The sequence below is a fragment of the Arvicanthis niloticus genome, chromosome 16, assembly GCF_011762505.2.
Source record: "Arvicanthis niloticus isolate mArvNil1 chromosome 16, mArvNil1.pat.X, whole genome shotgun sequence".
In the NCBI taxonomy this organism is placed as follows: domain Eukaryota; kingdom Metazoa; phylum Chordata; class Mammalia; order Rodentia; family Muridae; genus Arvicanthis; species Arvicanthis niloticus.
The window spans coordinates 56095938-56119201 of record NC_047673.1 but is presented as its reverse complement, the minus strand read 5'-3'; the positions used below and the strand labels follow the sequence as shown (position 1 = coordinate 56119201).

The 23264-nt window shown below is 37.7% G+C and overlaps 1 long non-coding RNA gene across 1 annotated transcript; it reads right to left on the bottom strand.

Moving 5' to 3' along the window:
• Positions 1-291: 291 nt before the first annotated feature.
• LOC143434622 (uncharacterized) lies at positions 292-22865 on the bottom strand. The gene is made up of 4 exons (XR_013104245.1): positions 22741-22865; positions 17953-18164; positions 6836-6919; positions 292-387 (listed from the first exon to the last, which is right to left on the bottom strand). It is a non-coding gene; the product is annotated as an uncharacterized LOC143434622 (long non-coding RNA).
• Between the last annotated feature and the right edge of the window lie 399 nt (positions 22866-23264).

The window sequence follows — 23264 nt, the reverse complement described above, 5'->3', positions numbered from 1 at the left end:
CCCTTCTTCTTCCCCCTTCCCCTTCTTCTTCCCCTCCTTCCCCTTCTTCTTCCCCTCCTTCCCCTTCTTCTTCCCCTCCTTCCCCTCCTTCCCCTCCTTCCCCTCCTTCCCCTCCTTCCCCTCCTTCCCCTTCCCCTTCTTCTTCCCTTTCTTCCCCTTCTTCTTCCCCTTCTTCCCCTTCTTCCACTTCCCCTTCCCCTTTCCCTTCCCTTCTTCCCTTCCCTTCTTCCCTGCTCCTTTCCTCTTCCCTTCCCTTCCCTTCTCTTCTTTTCTTCTTTTCTTCTTCCTCTTCCCTCATCTCTCTTCTTTCTCTTCTTCTACTTCAGAACTAGTCAATGTTGTTTGATCCACAGAAGTGTTTTTATAAGTCCTGCTACAAATTTACATCTGAAATTAACAAGAAAATAAAAGTTATTAATAGATTTCTTTCAAAGGGTAAATTAAAATGAAAGCATCATACTCAGTCAGCACACTGCACTATTGTTGCAGTTTAGATTAATTTTATCTGTTCAGCTTCAAAACTTGTGGGAATCAACCTAATCAGAAAAATTCTGCACTGTTTTTATAGCATCTCACTGACAAATTCCTCTGAAAACAAAGCTCTTTCAAGAGTTTCAGCCTTGGAAAACATATACAAATATCTGTGGCAATGCTACTATGATATTCTTCCAGAAAGGTAATCATGTCCCCAAAGAATGTGACTTTGGAGGAATACTCATGATGGACACATAACTCAGTAAAGAAATCTGAAAGAATTTGAAAAGGGATCAACTTTATAAATACAAAAACAAAGTTATTGCTATGTTGATCTATGTCTTTCATTTTCTTTTGACAGCTATGCCAAGCACTGAAAGTCCAGAGTCCACATGAATAATTTATAAACAACACACAGGTTTATTTGGAGATCTTAAAAATCCTTGGCTCCAGGTTGACATTTCATCCATTACAGGGGCAGAAAAGATCCTTTATTTTCCAGCACAGTGGACTAATTTAACCTCCCATCAGTAAAGCACAACCCAGGCACTCTCACTGGTACACAGACATGGACTGCCACCCACACAACACTGGAACAATAAGCATCATTATTTCAATCTATAAAACTCAAATCCCAATTTGTGAGCGATTAGCAATAATGTTTGATGACTCACTGGATACAAGATAAGATTTATGTAACTTCACAAAGAGAAAAAAATTATCCTCCAAAGTAAAGATGTCACTTGTAATGTATTGCTTTTACTTAAGCATGTTTTCCTAACAAGGATTTGTATGTTGTTAAAGTTAATGATAACACAATCAGAAATGAGACTTGTGTCTGAGAGAGGCTGCATGCTCTAAGCTCTAGAAATAAATTGTTACCCAAGTAACTGAGGCCTTTGGCATCTCTGGATCCATTCCTTAGGGTGTAGGGATGCACCTATATTCATATATCCAAGCCCTCCCAGGATGGCTTATGTCTACTTCAGGGAGAAGAGGAAGAAGAAGTAAGTTTCATAACCTTCAAATGATGCCAAAATGCCATATTTTGAAATAGTATCTCCTGGACTTCATCAGCACAAACACCCAAAAATCTGTTTTTTAAAAACAATTAAGCAGAATTTTTTTTAATTTTAATTCTTCCTTGTACTTATACCAAAAGGGTTACTAAAATGTCTTTCTAAACCGAACCCATTGCCTGTGGTCTCCAACCCCAAGTACAACACTGACAGTTTTTCTCTACTATTAGATAAAAATCTAAGGAGAGTCAAATTCTATCCCACAAATAGGTTCTAAAAACATAAAGGAAGCTTTGGGAAATTGACTCTACATGGATCTGAAGAAAATCTGAACAAAGATCATTATTTATTTATAAAAATTTTATACAAAATTAAACAAGGATTTCACATTCCTTCTACATCCACATATGTCTTCTGGAAGCACTGGGTTTGTTTAGAGATAAGAACAGATTCTGACTTTCCTGGACACAGGCAGGGTTTGTTTTTTTTTTTTTTTTTTTTTTTTTTTTTTTTTTTACCCAGGTTCAGGGTTGCCATCAAGGTAGTTTCTGAGATCAGTAAGGGATTCCTCACAAAGTTGGTGTTGTCATATCCTTTTACCTGAACCAGCTACTGTAGGAACAGACAACCCTTTCTGGATGACCCTTTCAAGTGTCACCATTTTGATGCAGTTTTCTTAAGAGAGAGAGAGAGAGAGAGAGAGAGAGAGAGAGAGAGAGAGAGAAAGGAAAGAAAAGGAAGGGAGGAAGGAAAGAAAGAAGGAAGGAAGGAAGGAAGAAAAAGGAAGGAAAAGAAAATGCAAGAAAGAGAGAGAGAGAGAGAGAGAGAGAGAGAGAGAGAGAGAGAGAGAAACCTGTCTTATCTTTGCTTAGAGGTAGGAAAAAATCCAATCTCCTGAAAACCGTTTCTTTTCCATTTCACAAAATATACAGCAGTAATAGAGATAATAGGAAGAATTTTTTCTGCCTCTTGGTCAAGTGCAATGGGAGGATAACTCAGTTTGTTTGAAACAACAGCATTTAAGGCTAGGTCAGTGTGTGTGTGTGTGTGTGTGTGTGTGTGTGTGTGTGTGTGTACGTATTGTGCCATGAAATGTTTGTAAACCCAAAAAGACCACCATGGGGCTGAATCCCATGCAGTCCCATTAGGGTCTCTTTATTCAAGCTTGAGCTTCTACTCCCCGCCAACCCTGAACAAGCAGGAAGGTGGAGCCTTGAGCCTAGTTTTAGGCAAACATTTATAGAGTCAAAAAGGGAGTATCTAGCCTGGTACACAACTGAAGGGGAGGCTTATGGCCTTTAACATAATTGGCTGGTGCTGGGAGCCAAACCATAAACCTAACTTCTGCTTTTTTTTTTTTTTTTCTGATTGATGGTTGTTAGAAAGTGAAGTGTCAGGGGGACTTGTAGCTGGGGGTGCAGATTTGTTTAAGGAATCACCTAGAAACAGGTGCAAGTTGTGGGTTTTGTTGAAGATAACCTGGAAACGTGTAGACACAGGTCTTGTTGGCGGTAGCCAGGAAACTGGTGCTAGTTACCAGCCTGTTAGTTAACTTGAATTCAACCTTGGTCACATTCTCTAAGACAGAGTCTGAACCCAAAAGATTTGGTCTCTCACACACATGCTCCTGTATGTGTGCACATATGGTTTTGCTGATACTGTTCTATGCAATTAATTCTTCTGCTTAAACTACAGAATTTTTTATCCTGTTGTGTCTCTTCCATGTCTGATACCAAACGTAATGAAATACAACACAACAGAACAACAGCACATCTTCATGCAGTAGAATGCTTCAGAGAGAGTGAAAGGTGCCCCCATGGAGCCTTGAAAGCAACTGTGCATCAATTAATCCCCTTTGCTCTTCTTGGGAAATTTAAATTTTGCATAAAGGTTACCACTGAAAAGAGGCCGGGTGTTGCTGTAATGGAGTGCCCTCCATATGGAAACACTGGTAGAGATAGAATTACCAAATTTTGCTGAGGATTTTATTTTCTTTGGCAAATTTCCTTCACTATACCATTGGTGAAAGGATAGAAAAAGACTTGAATAACTTTCTCAGTAAATAAAGCTGATGTGTGTGTATTTGTTATTCCTCTGTCATTTAATTCCAAAGTCAGACTTGGGGAACTGAAAACTGTCATTTTATTAAGCCCTCCTTAAGTGACAACATTTGTGTTTTAGAAATGAATTGATTCTGTGATCCCATAAGAAAACTAGATATTATTTATTCATAGGCTCCCTGAATGTCTTAGAGTATTCATATGGATGCCCACCAATTGTGGAAGAAAAATGGAATATTAAATCTCTTCTCTCTGTTCTTTTGACATAGAAGAAATCACACCCGACTCTGGTATTTCTAGCAATACTTCAGAGTGTTGCTCAAAACAGTGTACTGATTCATATCATCTAAGCTGCTACTCTGATGGTTCTGGGAATGGCAGGTTTTTACTTAGAGGCTATGCATTGCTTATTATTTATTTATCATTAAGCAAAAAGTTATTTAAAATAAACCTTACTTGCACCACTGCTGAACAAGTATGATGTAGCATGTCAGGCTCTTTGACAACTGCTAACTCTAATGGGTAGAACACCATTAGGTTTATTAATTAGTAGATGTGGGTAATTAGTCACACTGAAAAATTAATTTATAGTTTTTAAGATAAGAATGGGCATTATGTTTTGCATAAGTGAATAGAGAAGAAGAAGACATCATGTCAGACAGATTAGTCAAGATAACATCATTTTTATTAGGAGCCTTAGAGGTGAGGCTTCTCCTGGCCACTCTTTTCAACAGATTCAAAACCAGGCCTTGTTGACTCTTCAATTCCCTTCCTCGTTAGTACTTGTCTTTGAATAATCTGGTATGCATTCTAAAACCTTTTTTAGCTCCTGACTCCCCAAATATGCAACTCTGTGAAGACAAGTTTCCTCTGATGAGTCCTGTCTCCTGCTCTGGCCTTCAGTAAGCATCTGTGAGATGAATGGAGGAATCTACAAATGCCAAACTTCTAAAGAATTCCTTTCTTTTTCCTTCCTTGCAGTGAAGAAAATTGCCTTTCTCTGCAGGGGAAAAAATGCTCTTCTCTGTCCTAGCTGTGTCCCCATGGTGTCTCCTACTCCATCACACTTGCCTGCATCCTATCCAATGAAAATAATCCTGGAACATGGGAAACATGTTCCATAGGCCTAAGAGCATAGATCTCTTCTCTTTCTGTCACTTTGGAACTTCTGTATCTGAGCCTGTAGTCTCATTTGTGAGATAGGGATATAAATGATGCTATTCACGAATATGTAGAAAGGTGCTTTATAAACTCTCAAGCCCTATAGAACTACAACTCAAGGCCAGTGTCTGTAAAAATGAACCACAACAGTTCTCTTTTTTCTGTAAAGTAATATTTATCTCTCAGTTTCCCTGTTTCCCTCTCTCTTTCCATGAAGCCCTTCTTCCTGAATGAATAAGTCGTCAGTCTCCTGTCTCTAAGTCATGATACCACCTCTCTTTTCAACATTTTGTACTGCCGCTGATTACAGACATTTGACAACCAGACTGGAGCCAATGAGCCAATAGAAAAGGTAATAATACATTTAAGTGTCCACCTGCCAGGAAAACATCAGACAAAGCAAACCAGCCACACGCTTGGTTAAATGGGGCCAGAAGTGTAGTGGTGAACAACATTGGAAAGGCTCTAAAAGGATCTTTCCTAATTTGCTGTGGACTCTGAAATTACAAAATGAGGTATTGATTTCTTTTCTCCACATCATTTCTCTTTAGAAGTATTATTAATGAGCTCCACCTTAGGAAGAAAAACACGTAAGAACTGTATCCATCTTTTATAAAATTAGATTTGAGAGGATTTGCTTTCTGATTGGGGGGTAGGGAACAAAGGCTCTGTGGACCTCTATTGAGTGATGGTCCTGGGGAAATGACAGTCCAGGAACACTTCTTCAGAAGAATATAGTAGCTTGACGTAAGGTTCAGGAAGCTTTTTCCATAAAGAATCAAGGCAACTATTTAAAGGTTTACAGGCAGCCCGGTCTCTATTGAAATGGCTTGTTCTTGACACTGTAGGCCAAACATGGCTGTAGAAAACACATAAACTACTAGGCACAGCTGTTATAACACCGTTTTATTTATAAAACAAGCAGTGGGCTAGCCACAGTTACCAGTTCTCTCCCTAGAAATCCCAGGCTGGCGAATTTCAGTCATCTGTGTGCCAAAATAATGAAAGCAACAGATCCTAGAAAAATAAGCCAACACACTATACAAACTTACCCCAAGGCTTCTTAATGCCAAAGGTTTGTTCTGCTATTAAAATCAATATATAACACCAAAGATTATCCATTCTCACTCTTTAATAAGAATTCCATTCATTTAACAAATGAAAAAGGATTATGACCAGTTATCATTGTTTTATGTCAGAATATGCACATCCAAAACTGTGTACATGTGGTTGAGTATGGATTTTGAAGCCATATTTCTAGCTTTCAAATTATGTTCTGTCATTTACTACAAGTGTGCCCTTGAGCTAAGGGATTAATAATCTTGTCTTTATTTGTACAATGTCATATGTTCTTTATGGAGGTCTGATCAGACACATGTGGACATGTGGAAACACATGTCCAAAAACTATTAGTCAGTGAGCTTTCATTACTGTTATTTCTACTGGATAAATAAAAGGCAATGCTTTTCCCTCCAGTTATTCCAAGGGTTCAAGTATAAACAAATGCCACAATCAGCTGATTGCAGTGAGACACTATACTGCTTCAGTCAATGGCTGACTATGGAAAAGACATATCTAAACTATGACACAAATAGATCTCCTTTCTTCAGTCAATTCCAACTTAGAAAGTATACCTTTTATCAATTAATTTCTAAAAGCACTGGGCAGTTGGGTGTGGATTTTTTAGACTTTTTTCATAGTTATTTTTAATATTCCCAGAACATTATTTTTTGACTGACACTCATTTGAAATATTGCAAATCCTCAGATATAGTCCCTTGGACCTAAGAGTTCATTTCTGTTGTTGTGATCAAATACCATGACAGGAGAGAGAGAGACAGACAGAGAGAGAGAGAGAGAGAGAGAGAGAGAGAGAGAGAGAGAGAGAGAAAGAGAAAGCCTTAGGGAACAAAGAGTTTATTTTGGTTTATGGCTCCTGAGGGAATAAATCCATTGGGACTAGGAGGTAGAGAAGCAGCACATGGAATAGAAAGATTTTCTACACTTTACTGGAAGAAGAGAAAGAAGGAATGAGAGAGAGAGAGAGAGAGAGAGAGAGAGAGAGAGAGAGAGAGAGAGAGGAAATAGGAAACAGAGAGAGGCTATGAACCCTCTAGCTTACCACCAGTGATTTGCTTCCTCCATCATGGGTCCTCTGGAGACATTTTTTAAGCCACATTCAACGAACCACTCCTTATAAAAAACTCTAAAATGGAAAGAAAAGGATATAGTATAAATATAATTTTAAAATACATAGTACAAATTTTATTTTTTAAGGAATTGATGAGTTCATTAAAGTACTAGTTTAATTGGTAATTAGAATATTTAATATCATTTAGGAATTTAAAGGAATGGATAAATGAAAAATCAATTTTCAACAATAGTAACCTATCCTCACTATTGAATGGTAAAACCATGTATTTATAATTTAATCATATTTTTAAAGGCCACTGTTGTTGCTACTTTGCAATATAAGAATCCAAACTCAAGGACTCAGACATGCTCAGCACTGAGCCCATCCCAGCTCTTTAAGAAAATGATTTGCTAAAGAAATTGAGTGGAAGAGGATTTGTAAAACTAATAGCTGTCTTATTGCCTAAGAATGAGCACCTGTAAAAGTCAGGACAACTGTTATATTTAGAGGAGTGGTTATGCCTAAAATATCCTTTAGGATAAATCTAAGGAACAAGTCTAGAAAATTGTAGGAATTTATCAAAGGCACACGGGATGCATCATTGTCTTTATCTGTACTGGTACATCAGACAAATAGCCATAGGGAAGAGAACAGAATTGAAGAGGAAAATTGTGAGGACATGGGAACTCAGTATTTCATAAAGTTAGCAAAACAAGTCAGAAGGCAATATGTAAATACAGTAGCCAAATAGCTGTCCAGTGAAAATGAAATTAATCATTCACATTATTTATAAATAAATGAAAATATTGAACAAAAAAACCAAAAGCAAATAAATATTCCAGAAAAGTTTAAAAGGTCCTGGTGCAGTCTGTGAGTGAAGAGTTCTCATTCCAAGTTGAAATACAGATTTTGAAAAACCAATATAAAATTTAAAAGTGTTCATGACAAGATGAGTATAGAAGGAATTCAAAAGACTGAACATAAAGAAAACAAACAAATAAACAAACAAAAATTCCACTAAAACATGAGCTATCCAGTTAGAGTGATGACTAAGCAGTTAAGCACTATGGCCACTGCTCTCTAAGAAGACATGAGTTCAATTCCTGGTACCTAAATATGGCTGTGAAACCATAACGGCACTCCCAGGAGATCTGATGCCTCTTAGATTCTCCTTGATCACCAGGTATACATGTAGTACACAGACAGACAGACAGACAGACAGACAGACAGACAGACAGACAGACAGAACACCAGGCAGATACATAAATACTTTTAGGTGGTCTATGAAACTAAACACTTCTCAAAATTAAAACTAATTCAAGATTTCATATAACCCCAGTCAGAATGGCTAGTACTAAGGCCAGAAATGCTGGTGAGGATATGAGGAATGGGGAAGATTCATAGACTGTTGGTGGGGATTCTGACTGTTGCAGCCATCATGGACATCAATGTAGTGGTTCCTAAAAGACTAGAAATGAGACTGTCATGAACTTTAGCATTCCTGGGCATTTCCCCCAAAAGACTCTTTCCAGCTTCAGAGACACTCACTCACCAATGTTCACAGCTGCTGTGTTTACAATAACTCAGATATGTAAACAACCTATAAGTCCATCCACTGATAAATGTCTGAATGAAGATGTGGTACCTCTATGCAATGTCAACTACAAAAGAAGAAAGAGTGAAATTCCAAGTAAATGGATGAACCTGGAAAACTTTCGACTGAATGATATAACCAAGACCTTGGAAGGCTGACATTGGATCTGAGACCTGGGTGTGGAATCAAATACCAGTGAAACAATGGGATTAGAAACATTAGATACACAACAGGATAGATGAACTTGCCAGCAAGAACCAGGACAATCAGGCAAACAACTAAATTCCCTTCCTTCCTATCCTTGGGACTATCACCAGCACTCTTACCTGTGGAATCTAGGATTCTGGAAAGAAATCATTGGTGAGGAGGAAGAGAAGACTTCAAGGGGAGAATATTAAAACACAAGGGATATGAGGGGAAATATGGAATGGTGGGAAATAGTTTAAGTGGAGAGAGAGACTGGAAGATAGGGCAAAAGTAGAGGGTTGGGGAAGGAATAATGTTAATATTTTTCAAACTTTAAGAATGTTTGAAAAACATATGGAAACCTAGTATTTAAAAACCTTCATTTTTACACATATATAATATATAATAAATATATAATATGTATATGATATATGATATATGATATATGATATATGATATATGATATATAATAAATATATAATAAATATATAATAAATATATAACAAATATATAATAAATATATGATATATGATATATGATATATGATATATGATATATGATATATGATATATGATATATGATATATGATATATGATATATGATATATGATATATATTATATATTATATAATATATTATGTATTATATTATATATTATATATTATATATTATATATTATATATTATATATTATATATTATATATTATATATTATATATTATATATTATATATTATATTATATATTATATTATATATTATATATTATATATTATATATTATATATTATATATTATATATTATATATTATATATTATATATTATATATTAATTATATATTATATATTATATATTATATATTATATATTATATATTATATATTATATATTATATATTATATATTATATATTATATATTATTATATATTATATATTATTATATATTATATATTATATATTATAAATTATATATTATATATTATATATTATATATTATATATTATATATTATATATTATATATTATATATTATATATTATATATTTATTATATATTATATATTATATATTATATATTATATATTATATATTATATATTATATATTATATATTATATATTATATATTATATATTATATATTATATATTATATATTATATATTATATATTATATATTATATATTATATATTATATATTATATATTATATATTATATATTATATATTATATATTATATATTATATATTATATATTATAAATTATATATTATATATTATATATTATATATTATAAATTATATATTATATATTATATATTATATATTATATATTATAAATTATATATTATATATTATATATTATATATTATATATATAGGTGTATAAAATATATATTTATATAAATGAGTTTAATTGGAGTTATCATACAGAATGGATTATTCTCATAGCAGAAGCCATAGGTTGACAAAAAAAAACAGCACCAGGTGTGGAACATCTTGCCTCAAGTTGTTGGTGGCAGGTGACATACAGACCCCATCACCCCTACCTCATACACACACACACACACACACACACACACACACACACACACACTCTACTGGCTACTGCCATTACTCTTGGTGCCCACTAGAGTCTGATGGTAAGACCCATTGATGGCTAATCTTGATTGCCTCTGGAATCAACTAAGATGAAACTTGCTGGGCACTTCTATGAGAAATTTTCTTGATAAGATTACCTGAAGCAGGAAAACTCATCCTAAATCTTGGCAGCCTCTTCTGGTGATAATCTCAGGAATAAGAAGGAAAGGGATGTAGTTGTTTACCTGATTGCCCTCGTTCTTCCTGGCAAGCTCATCTTTCCGGTTGTGGCATTGCTTCACATGTACTAAAACCAACTACTCCAGGGTACCAATATAGACTAAAGATCAGCAGTTCTCAGGAAATCCTTCAGGACTCCAGCACCAGACTGAAACTGCAGAGACATCCAGCTTCATGGGCTGAACACCTACCAAATTTGCAGTCTTAACAGTATGAGTGTTGTGGGAAGCAATAAACTAGTGAATAGCCAACTAATGAGTGCACTGAGAGTTTTTTAGTATTTTATTTTTGCCTGTGTATGTATGTATGTATGTATGTATGTATGTATGTATGTATGTATGTAGTGTGGTATGTGTGCATCTATGTTCACGTGTGAATGCAGGTGCATATGCACATGTGTGTGCATTGTACGTGGAGGCTCAGATTTGATTCCAGATGTCTTCCTCTAGAGCTTTCCAGCTTCCTGACTGAGAAAGTCTACCAGCTGGACATAAAGTTTGCTGATTAGAAAGTGTAAATCCCTTATTTCCTCCCTGGCCCACTAGTTATTATGTATTATAGCACACTTTAACCGAGTGTGCCAGAACTATAGGCACACTAGGATCCCTCTCAGCTTTTACATGGGCTCTAGGGATCCAAACTCTTTTTCTAAATCTCAAATGAGAGGCAAATGCTTTATCCACTGAACCATCTCCCCAGACTTCTGCTTTGGGTTTTAAATGTCCCAATCAATGGTTCCTTCTCGAGGCAGAAGAATGCAACTTTGCTGTTTATGAGACTCACCTAAGGGCTTTTAAACATTCTAATTCACAGTCATGGACCACAGAACAATTAAAGCAGCATCTCTGGGGTTAGAACTTGCACATCAGAATATCTGAAAACTCTCGGGTATTTCCAATGTGCATCTCAATTCTCTCTCCTGTGTGTAATAGATGCAGAAGAAAATTAAAATATAAAACCAACCTGCTTTATTATTGAACAGAGTTTCATCTCTGAGGCTCAAACCACTTTCTGTTTCTTTGAGCATAAATTGAACCATCTGTCATAGAAAGATCAGCTAGATAATTACAGGTCTGTGCAGGGGCAGAGCTTCTGTCAAATGTCTGTTGACTTGTGACATTTGACCAATCAGCTGTCAAGTCCTGTGAGGAAGATAAGAAAGGCTATGCCAGCACACACAACTCTACCATCTCACCCATCAGCTCTATATTTTGTAGAAGGTAGAGAGAGATGAAAAAATAATGAGAAGTCCCCAGTAATCAGAAAGCCATTTGCATCTCTTACCTGAGATAAGTAAATATAACTTCCAATTCTAATTGAATTAGAATTACGTGATTATTCTCCCACATAACCCAGCTGACCTAAAATTGAATTTCCTGAAATTTATCATTTTTAATGTCTACTGGCTTCCCTTTTCCTATCCTCTTGAAAAATTCTCTGATAATACTTTCTGCATTACATGGAATATAGTGTATGCATTTCTCTAGCCCCTCTGCTAAACTTTAATGTCTATTAGATAAGTCAGATCTAACTAGAAAACAAAGAAATGTCTTGCATGGTGAGTACTGGTGAGAAAAGTTAAGCATAGTAAAGACAAGAGTGTGACAGAGCCCAGGGGTCATGTTTAACCTACTGGGCACTCTACGCAGTCTGGCTTCTAGTTGCCCTTTAGTTACACAAGTGTTGGAAGAATATGTATTAGTATTCGTATTGATATGGTGAGATACCTGGCAGAATGTAAAAATGGAAGACATTTTTATTTTAGCTCATGAAGATTCCGGGGCTCAGTTCATTATCATGGGCCCTGTTGATGCTGAACCTGTAGCAAGGAGTGGCATCTTGGTGGAGAGCATGGGGAGGAGCAAACTTAGTCATGTGATCACAGTCAGAAAACAGAAAGAGGTGGTGGTGGGAGGTAGAGTGGGAGAGAGGGGGGAGTCGTAGGGAGGGAGAGGGAAACTTTTTCATTCTATCTCTGAGGTCTCCAGCCTATGGGTAGTGCTAAGCAAATTAACCTTCACAGAGAGTAATGAATGTATTTCCCAGAATCCCTTTTCGCTCGGTCAGTAGGAACTGCTTAACTTCTCCCAGTGAGATGCATAAATTGTGGGAAATTCAGAGAGCTCAAAACCATTTTCCTGTACTTGCCAAATGCAGAAAATGTAAACATACAGCATGACCTGCAGGCTGAGTCTAGGAGTTATCTTCTTGATCTTACAAAGCTCCTAATTTTTAAATTAAATTCCTTTCTGCTTGAAAAATCTACAAATGCACCTGTTTCTTAAACTTAATTGAGGCATATGGTCAAAAACTGATCGTCAAGAAAAATCTCCCAGATAAAGTTTCCCTTTGATTGAAGAGATGCCTGGGGGGGGGGGGGGAAGTCCAGGCTCTAGTCAGATAAGCTGGAGAAGAAAATGTTAGGCAGGAAGAATAAAAACTGCAAAGATGAGAGCAAGCTCAGTGTGCTGAGAAAACAACAAGATGTATAATACAGCTGGAGAAGAAAAGCAAAATGGGAGAGAGTTGTATACTTATAGAAATATAAACAAAAGCAGGATTACTTCTGGCTCTATAGAACAGGGCAAGATGTTCAGATGCAATCTAAAAGGGGAAGCCAGAAGAATATTGTGGCAAAAGAGTGACCCGAGCTTAGTCTGGGCAGCCTTCAGACTATAGGAAACAGAGAGCAGAAGAGCAGGTGGCTGTTTGCATGATTTGAAAGACAGTGTGGACTATGATGGTATACAAGAAATGGGGGAGAGTGAGTGAATACTGCATATGTTTTGAAGGTAGTACCAATAGAAATTTTGATGCACTGCATAGAATACCACCTGAAATAAGATCTGGATGGATATATAATTCATTACTCAAACAAGAACCGTTTGCAAATTAATGAGAACTCTATTAATATTTATACCAAGAAAATAAATGTAAGTTTGGACTGTCATAAGCAAACTAAACTCACAGACCCCCATCGTTAGTACAAAGAGAACAAATTCAAGATGACATAGTCTTATTTTTCTTGAAACATTGAATGGATAAAGTAGTCATCTTGATAGATCATGGAGAAATGCAGGTAGAGGTGATAGAATTCCCAAATTCCACCAGGACTGACCTCATGGATATGTGTCCAATACAACTACAAAGTGCTTGTGTGTTGAAATGCTCTTAGAAATGGACTAAAGCAAGAAAAAGCCACTGACCATTAAGAAAGAAAGTCAGAGTAGGGGTAAAATATGGCAGGTGGTGTAAAACCACAACTGGCAGTCACTGCAAGTATAAAACAGAGTGGCTGATCATGACTGTCAGAATGGTGAGAAGATGATTTTTTTATTTGAATTTAGAAATGGTCTTTGGTATTCGGACTCAATTGTGCCTGTAGGTCACGGCCAATTGCCTTCCTTAGTGGAATGAGCAAGGAGAATGACCAGAAAAGTGGGAAGTACTTAACATGAGATCAGCAATAGATACTATTATTAAAATTTTTCTGCTACTACATGTATTAAACACACAAATACATACATACATATATGTACATATACCCATGAATACCAGAGAAAGGGCAACAAAGATGTATTGAAACCCTTAAGGACACAAGCCATTAAAGATTCCTACTTAATTTCTTTGGTATAAATGTAGTGATAAGCTTCAATTTTGATTTGAAGAATTGTTAAATAATTGGTTAAAATATTACTTAAATTTATCATGGTATACTTACATTTTGATTTTTCAGCTTATTCATGCTTGTGCTGCTTCCTTATTTTTTATTATTATTTTTCAAGTTGGTGGCTTTCAGGTTTATAAAAGTATGTGATATTTTGACATTATTATTGCAAAATAAGTATGGTTGCTAATATTTTAAAGGTCCAGTAGTATAACATTATGTAGCACCATTACTTGCCTAGCATACACGAGACCCTGTATTTAATCCTCAGCATTGTAAAATAACAATAAATAAAATATAGAAACCACACCTACACCTGTACTTTCTAATCATTTATACACTGCCTAGGTTTTCAAGAAACTTAGAATCTGGATATAAACAGTGCAGAAGAAAATTGGAGATGTTATATTAATTATTTATTCTTAAATAAATCCTCATTTATACAACCCTCATTTCAATTAACCTTTAGAGAAAAATATAAGTGAGCTGTTGAATTATTTCCGATATCATATAAAATCATGTAAACCTCTCAATATTTCTCTTAGAATATTTCCTATCTTGAAATACCTGTCATCGGTTCTATAATTTTGCCATAATTAATACATACTAGCTATTAATTTGCACCTATTCAAGTTGTTTAGAAATAAATGCCGCATTTCTTTGACTTCCCTAAGTCAATCTTAATAAGGTCTACCCCTTTTTCTGAATTGATAAGAAATGTGTGCTCAGTCTGTTGGATCCAGCTGTATTACAGTATGCAGATCAATCTCACTTGTCAAGAGTGACTGGAGGAATCGAGAGAAGAGCTGTGGCTCTTGGTGATTACAGGACAACAGATTTCCATCTTGATAAACAGATCATAGAGAACCAGCGCAGGGGCTGCCACCCAAGCATGAAGACCTGAGTTTGATCTTCAGGACCCACATACAACAGCTGGGTGTGGCTGCTTGTGCTTGAAATTCCAACACTCGGGAGTGGCGACACCCAGTTCCTTGAGGTGTTGTGGCCAAGCCTGGTCTACTTGAGGGAGCTCCAGGCTAGTGAGAGACCTTGTCTCAGAAAACAAGGTAGGCAGTACTGCCTGAGGAACTACGCCAGAGGTTGTCTTCTGGCCTCCATTCACACTTATGAATAAGCACTTACATATATACATATGTCCCCAAAGAAACATACCACAACACATACACACATACATATATACGTGCATATATATATATATATATATATATATATATATATATATATATCCCCACACACCACACCACACACACATACATACCATACACACACACACACACACACACACACACACACACACACACAAAGAGTACAGAAGCAGCAATTCATTTTGATATAAGTGTCACCTTAAATGCCTAGTTGGACACTTTGTGAAATAGTTCAAAGAGAATGTTACTCCTAGTTAGCTAAAACCAATCAGCTGCTGAATTTCAGTGGGCCCAGCAGAATACAATATAATGCCCAAAACTCAATGGGTCCCAGAAGCATGAATTTATGATGAGATTTAGGTGCTGTGTTTCCTAAGATGTGATTCACTCAATGTATTGAGCCTACCAAATGATGCTGGTGTCCCATCACCTGAAAAGTGCCTCCTTTGTCTCAACAATATACCTCTATCTTGTTCTCTTCAAACAACCCATGATAATCAACAGCCATGGTGGATTACAAGGTAAAAAGCAAGGAAAGAAGCACTGTCCTAAAAATAACTAGTTTCTCCAGTACTGTGATGACAGTACCTACAATAAACTAGGCTCTGCACCTAACCAGTGATTCTTAGTAGTCTTAAGATGGAAGATGCGGAAAAATTGACTTAATATATTTTATTTCTCTTTACGAGAGGCAACTAGAGTGTTAAATTGAATGCACTTTTAATTCCAACTGACTATGAAAGTTCTGACATATATGCTGGAAAGACTTCTGTACTCTAGGGACCATAAAAGAGTGATAAAATGAAGTTAATGCCATAAAAAGAAGCAAAAAGTGGAGATGGGACAATATTCACAATGTCTTTTCTGTTGGACAGACTCTTCTTAACTGTTCACATCTGTTTTCCCTAATTGCCTCAGCATGGTGGTTTGTGACTTTTATTCTAGAAATACACAATGTCCTTTCAGTCTACTTAGACCATTCTTCAGCCTTCCTAATGTCACTAAGTGGGGACAGATTTAAAGCACAGGGAAAAAAAATGAAGGGCAAGCTGATCTCAACTGAGATTTTATCCCATCTCTTTCATCAGTTGCTATAGCCACATGCTTTCCTGTTACTGTGATAAAATACTGTTTTAAGAAGCAACTTAAAGGAGAATGAGTTTATTTTCTCAAAACTCCACATAAGTTCATCATAGCAGGGAAATCACAGCAGCAGGAGCCTGGGAAACTTGTTGTATTACATCCACAGCCAAGAACAGAGAGCAATGGATTAATGCATGCTCAGATCATTCTCCCCAATTTTACACAGTCTGGGACCTGCTGCCCAGGAAATGTTATCACACACACAGTGAGCAGGTAGATACTTCTATTAAACAAGATCATCCCCCCCACCCAGACTTGCCCACAGGTCAACTTACTCTAGATAAGACTCCATTGAGACTCCATTCCCAGGTGACAGAATTGTACCAACTTGACAATTACAACTAACCACCATGACTCTACCCTTGTCTACTTGACTCACTAACATATCACTTAAAGCCACAACCTCTGTGCCTTAAAAGACTTCAAAGTCTCATGTGTATCTATCACAAAATCATGTATAACTTTTAAAGGCCCCGTAGTCTTACAAAATCCTAGCACTTTAAGAATCCAAATGTTTATAACTGTGACTTTCTTTAAAAGGAAAAACAGGATACATACTTGCAGCCATATAATGGCACAATTTTAAACTTTCTTATTCCAAAGTGGTTGAGCCAGAGAATAGCTAGAAACAATCACACCAAAATAAAGCCAATCTAAGCAATTCGAACATTAAATTCCATTGCTCCATTTCCAGTGTTTGAGGCCTTTAATGTTATTAACTGGTCTTGAGATAGCTTGGGCCACCCAACTGTCCTAGCTATGCTGCCTCTAACACACACAACTTCTCTCTTGAATTGGATCCTGTCCTTATACACAGGTTTTCTAGGCAGATGTCACATGAGCCTGGCATCTCCACTATCCAGGGGTTTCCCCTAAGACTTAAGCTTTACCTTCACATCTTTCTCCATAACCCCCGCAGTTTTGCATCTACTATGTCTTCAAATCCAATGTCACACACATGCTGTTGAGAATATATAGCCTGGGGAGATATAACCTGGCACCAGGGATGACAACTTGAGTGGTTTTGGTGCGCTGCCCTGTGGGAATACTTTCTCATTGCCTAAGTACCAAACAATGTATTTCTTTTATTGGCATTAATCTCTTTGTCACAAATGCTTTGTTGTCAATACTTTCCTTGTCCAAAACTTTATAATCTTATTCACTCACTATTCCTTCATCTTAAAAATCGGTTCATTTTTATTCTACACAAATTCATTCAAGTTCTTGGGATGTGAAAAGAATGGAGAACAATTTGTGTACCAAATCTCATGTGAGTGGCCCCTAGCCCAGTTACTGACAGAGTTCTTGATTTTCTACAGCCTGATAAGCAAGTACCTGGTTATTCAAACCCCTCTCTAAATCCTTTCTTCTAAATGTCCAATAAAACAGCCCTTTAAGCTCTGCTTATAGCATTCAGTAGCTTTTCTGCGAAGTGGAAGTTTCTGGTTTTTTTTTAATGTGATGCAGACTCATGTGCCATCTTACTGAGGCAAGACTCAAAGAGAACACATATGATATTTGGAGAGAATAAATAGTACTCACCAGTGACAGAGAACTTGCATCACTAGCTATGCAACTCTTCATTCTTTTGCATCTTCACTGGTTTTCACTTCATTGAGAGAACGCCTGACATTCCAGCTGGTCCTGGTTGCTCCACTGACTCCTGCAATTGGCGGAGGCCTGGTGGTTTCTGCTGGATCAGGCAGGCATCACTGTTTCATGTTTGGTGACACTTAAATTGGACTGCTGGTAACCTGATAAACGAAAATTGAAATTTACCCCCAAAGAACTACTTCTAAACAGAACCACATCCCCTTATTCTGTTTACCATATTTTCTCCCCTACCTTTGTATAGTGGGCTAGAAGCAGGGTTGAAGTGTTTTGAGAATGCTTATTAAAACAGGCTGTAAAAAAAATAATCTAAGCCTACATTTCTGGTCTAATGTCCCAGACTCTTTCACATTCCTCCCATACAACAACTCTGAAAGCTTTATGTGCAGAAAGCCTAATAGTCAGGTTTGTCACAGCAATGACTCCATTTCTGGAACAAATAAGGACCTTGACATAAGGAAGGAAAAGCTTTACTTGGCTCACAAGTCAAGATTACGGTTCATCACCAGGCAGCAAGGACTCAAAAGAACTAGTCACATTACACATTACATCTTCAGTAAAGAACAATGAACTGAGTGCATGCCAGTGCTTCCCTCACCCTGTCCACTCTTACACAAGTCAAGATACCCCGTCCTAGGAATGGTACCATGCACAGTAGCTAGGTCTTCCCAATAATCAACATAATCTATCTAAAACACACCTACATGCAATTTAATCTAGACAATCCGTCACTGAGAATCTATTCCCATGTGATTCTAAATTGGGTCAACTTGACAACTAAAACTATCCATCACATCATGGTCTACTGTGTCCTAGCAAAAGTTAGACTTACTACTAAATTTTTATTAAATTAATTAATTAAAAAAGGGGGAAGCATTTTTCTCCCCTGCAATATCTGGAAATTTTACTTCTTCATGCCCTTTAGCATAATACGTCTGCATCTTGCATTAAATTAATAAGGGACTCTCTATTTGAATGGCATATCAAGTTCCATAGTTAATCCAGTTAGACAGGGTGCTTTGCTTCCTCCTTACAGAAACCATCCACTGAGGACTTGTTTAAGATTGCAGCACAGCTGCTCATCATCCCCAGCAAAAACCAGTTCTTCTCAATTAGCCTAGAAACTGCCACTTGAGTGTATCTTAGACAATTTATGGATTTAATGCTTTTATTGATAGCACTTAAGCCCTATCCTTTTAATTAATGAGTGTTTATGGCATTAGAGCGGGTGAGAGAAGATTGAATTTATAGCTCTTACTGCAGTGTTCTGTTGTAACTCGAACTCCAGGGAATAGACATAGGAACAGCCCAACCCAGTTTTCCTGTGATTGCTTTTCTCCTACTCTTCAGCATTAGAAAACTAAAGTGAATGGTTTCCTCTCTAACAGCCTAGCTGTGCTGTTAGGCTGCCCACCTCTCCATCTTCTTCTGCAGGTGTGCCTGTGAGCCGTATGATATGATATGATATGATATGATATGATATAATGTAATCCCGAGGCACACAAATGATCCTGGGATGTATTCTAAAATGGCTAGGATACTTTTTTGAAGTAATACAAAGAATAACTTAGTAATGCACGCGTTCAAAATAGGCATCTGTGATGATTAGTTTTGTCAGTTCCACAGGATCTAGAATCATCTAGGAGGCCAGCCTCCCAGCATACTCGTGAAGAATTCTCTGAGTTAGGCTCTGAGCATGACTATGAGAGATTTTATTTTATTTTATTTTATTTTATTTTATTTTATTTTAAATTAACTTCCATGGGAAGACTTGACTACTGTGGTTGACTCCATTTCCTAGGGTTGAAATTCTAAACTATACAAAAGAAAAAAAAAAAAAGAAGCTGAGCACAAGCAAGTATTCCTTGCCATCTGATTCTTGACTGTGAATGCAATGTGGTTCACTGTATCAAGATTTTGCTGCAAGGATTTCCCTACTGTGATGGACAACAGATTATGTCCTAGAACTGGGGGCCAAAAATAAACCTTTTCTTCCAGTGGCTTTTGTTAAGGTATTTTATCACCACAACAGAAAGAGGAACTAAGATAGCAAGTCTGTTAGATGCACCCTTAAGCAAGCTAACACACATGTCCAAACTTCTATCTGGGAGCTGATCTCTCTCTGAAGCTAGCTATCTCCTTTTGAAGAATCTCTGTCCCATCACAGTGCCATCAGTGTTAGAATGCAGGCTTTGGAGGTGTCCACTCACTCTTCTATAACAACACATAGTGTCTGATGTGACCAGGGGGAACTCCTGCACACACTCATGTACCCAGAGAAATAGTGCGTTTCCTATGACCAAAGTACCAACCACTGTGTAGCTTCCAGCAAGAAGAATCCATTCTGGAAATTAAAAATCTGAAACCGAATTGTCCCTTCCATGAAGGCTCCAGAGCAGTAATTTTCTGAGCATCTGATAGTTTCTAAGTTGTCAGCAACCCTTGACTTATAAAAGTGTCACAACAAATGACGACCTTCATGTTGTGTGCCAGCCCCCAGACTTCTATTTGTGTGTTTTTATTCCTACATACAATTATTTAATTTTTTATAAAAAACAGAATGCATGTGTTGGATTAATGTGGGGAGTCCTGTATCCACCCCACACTGGGCTTGAGCTGCTCAGGGAGGGGGGCAGGCCATGGGAAGTTTGACTGCACTCACTCCACGTGGGTTATGGGAAGCCTCGGGACCCTGCTCCGGAGGTGGGGGAGTGCAATCTGAAGTCCAGCAGGGACAGCTGGAGTTGGCCTGCCGAGGCCGGGGATCATCTGGTTCTCAGGCTCTTGGACACCCAGGTGCCACTGGGAGCCGTTAAAGAGCCAAGAATGAAGGGGAGAGGAGGAGAGAAGCTCCGGTTGCCCTTGGCTTGGGTTGGTGGTAACTGGCTGGGACCGCAGAGAGGTCTTCTGCGGGAGATAAGAGGGCAGCTCTATAGGAAAAGGCCTTTTCCATTGTTCCCCACAGCAGATCCCAGTGAAAAGAAACAGTCTTAAGATGACTATTATAAGGCCTTAAGAAGCTTATTGTCATGCCAGAAAGCAGATGAGAAACTGTACCCCAGTTTTTCAGGGCAGGCCTGAGGTTAAATACCTTTTGCAGGGAGGAGGATCTGGGAAGGAAAACTTAATTGGCTAAGCCCTTCTGGCCTTTAGGTACCTCATTAATATAGAGGTCTGTCTTGAGGCTACCTATGGTCACACCTTCTACCTATGGAGGGACTAGTAGGGCATTGCCCTTATGTGACTAAAAGACACAAGTCTATGGAGGGCTGCGACCTTGTGTCAAGAGCCTGGAGTCCCTTGAGATCACCTGGGGTCTCTGGCAGTTTCTAGCCTGTGCCCAACCAGAAACCAGGCTAGTCTGACAAGCATGTTGCTTTAAGACCTATTCTAATGATGACAGTTTAGTTTGATACACTTATTAAAACTTATTTCCAAATGTCACATTTTATATACATATTCTTATGTTAAGAGTTCAATAATGGCCGGGCAGTGGTGGCGCACGCCTTTAATCCCAGCACTTGGGAGGCAGAGGCAGGTGGATTTCTGAGTTCGAGGCCAGCCTGGTCTACAGAGTGAGTTCCAGGACAGCCAGGACTACACAGAGAAACCCTGTCTCGAAAAACCAAAAAAAAAAAAAAAAAAGAGTTCAATAATGTTTGGGAAGGGACATAATTCAGAACCAACAGGGAGGATGAATGGCCGCCTGCCCCTGGAGAATATGAGGGCTGCTTTTATTTCTATCACCATTTTAAAATTTGAGTGTCTATGGCAAATGCTGATACAGGATTAGTGTCACTGAGGGGCCAATTAAATTCCCATTTCACTTGAAGCAGATATTGTGTGATAGGAAAGGACAGCACCTACTACAAATTACTACTGCAAAATGTTAAATGTTCCCAGTACCATGGCATAGCATCTGACTCCTTTTCCTTCACATCCTACTTTCAAGACTAAGAACTGAAGACTCATAATCTTCAATGGGTGTTAGAATGACCCATACAGAATTCTGGGCCCCTTTTTAGAGTTTCTCATTCAATAAGTATATCTAGGGTAGGGTCAAAAGTGCATGCCATGAATAACAGATTCACAGGCATCACAGATGGAGAACTGGCTCCTTAACTTTGGCTATGATAGGTAACTGAGCTACACCACACTGCCACATTGATTACTTTCCAGTTCCATCCACCTTGAATAGAATTTGGCTGGGATATTTGTTACAATACCTTTCAAACTGACATGCTGTCAAACCTGCACAGATTTTCTAATAATTCATGAAGTCTCATCAGCAATGGATGTCACAATCCCCCAGTAAACAAACTTGGTAGATTTTTAACCCCTGTATTCACTGCCATGAATGCTGAACTAGCATTCTCAAGGATTTAGCATTCTTTTGACACAAACAAAAACAAAACTAGTAGCCCTATTTAGCCTGCCACATTTCAACAAGCCTGTTTATAACATACAGTAAGGTACCATTTTGCCTCCAATGCAACTGGCTCAGAATTGAATTCTTGACGTTTTATTTGGTTCCTGCCCTAGCTCTTGTTAACAACTGAGTCCCGGATCTGACATATTATCTTCAACTCCCCTCATTCCTTTATAGTCATCTTCTAGTAACTTCTTCTTTCTACTTCCATTTTTGCTGATAAGCCCATTATTTGGGCCCTTTATCCTGGTTGTCATATCGCCTTGCTTTGAATGTCTTTCAAGCCATACCTGTCTATGGGCTCCCATGATTCCTCTGAAACAAGCTTTGATCTCTTCCCTTGCTGTGGAAATCTTTTCATGGTGCTTCGAATGTAAAAGCCTCAAGCTAGAAATCAAGGTGCCCTGTATTCTGGTCTCTCCTTGCCATTTTGATCTTGTCTTATATTACTTATTAGTATTTCCTCTAGACTCTACCCAACAGTTACCTAGCAACAGCCAGATATAGCCTGGCTCCCTATAAGGACTGTTTAGCCGCCCCCTCCCCCCACCCTCTCTCTTTCTCTCTCTTCATCTCCTCTTCTCTTTCTTCCCCACGTATCACCAGCCAGCCTGTTTTCTCTTTCTCTCTTTCTCCTCTCTCATTCTGTCCTTCTCTGTCCCCTCCCTTCTCTGCCTCTAACCCCTCCCCTAGGTCCCAATAATCTCTCCTCAGGCTGGTTTCTCAAAGGGAAGGCTTCAGAATGGGCCCACCCACGAACTCCCTTCCTCTGCTCACTGCCACCATTTTATAAAACATAACACTACTCCTGCTA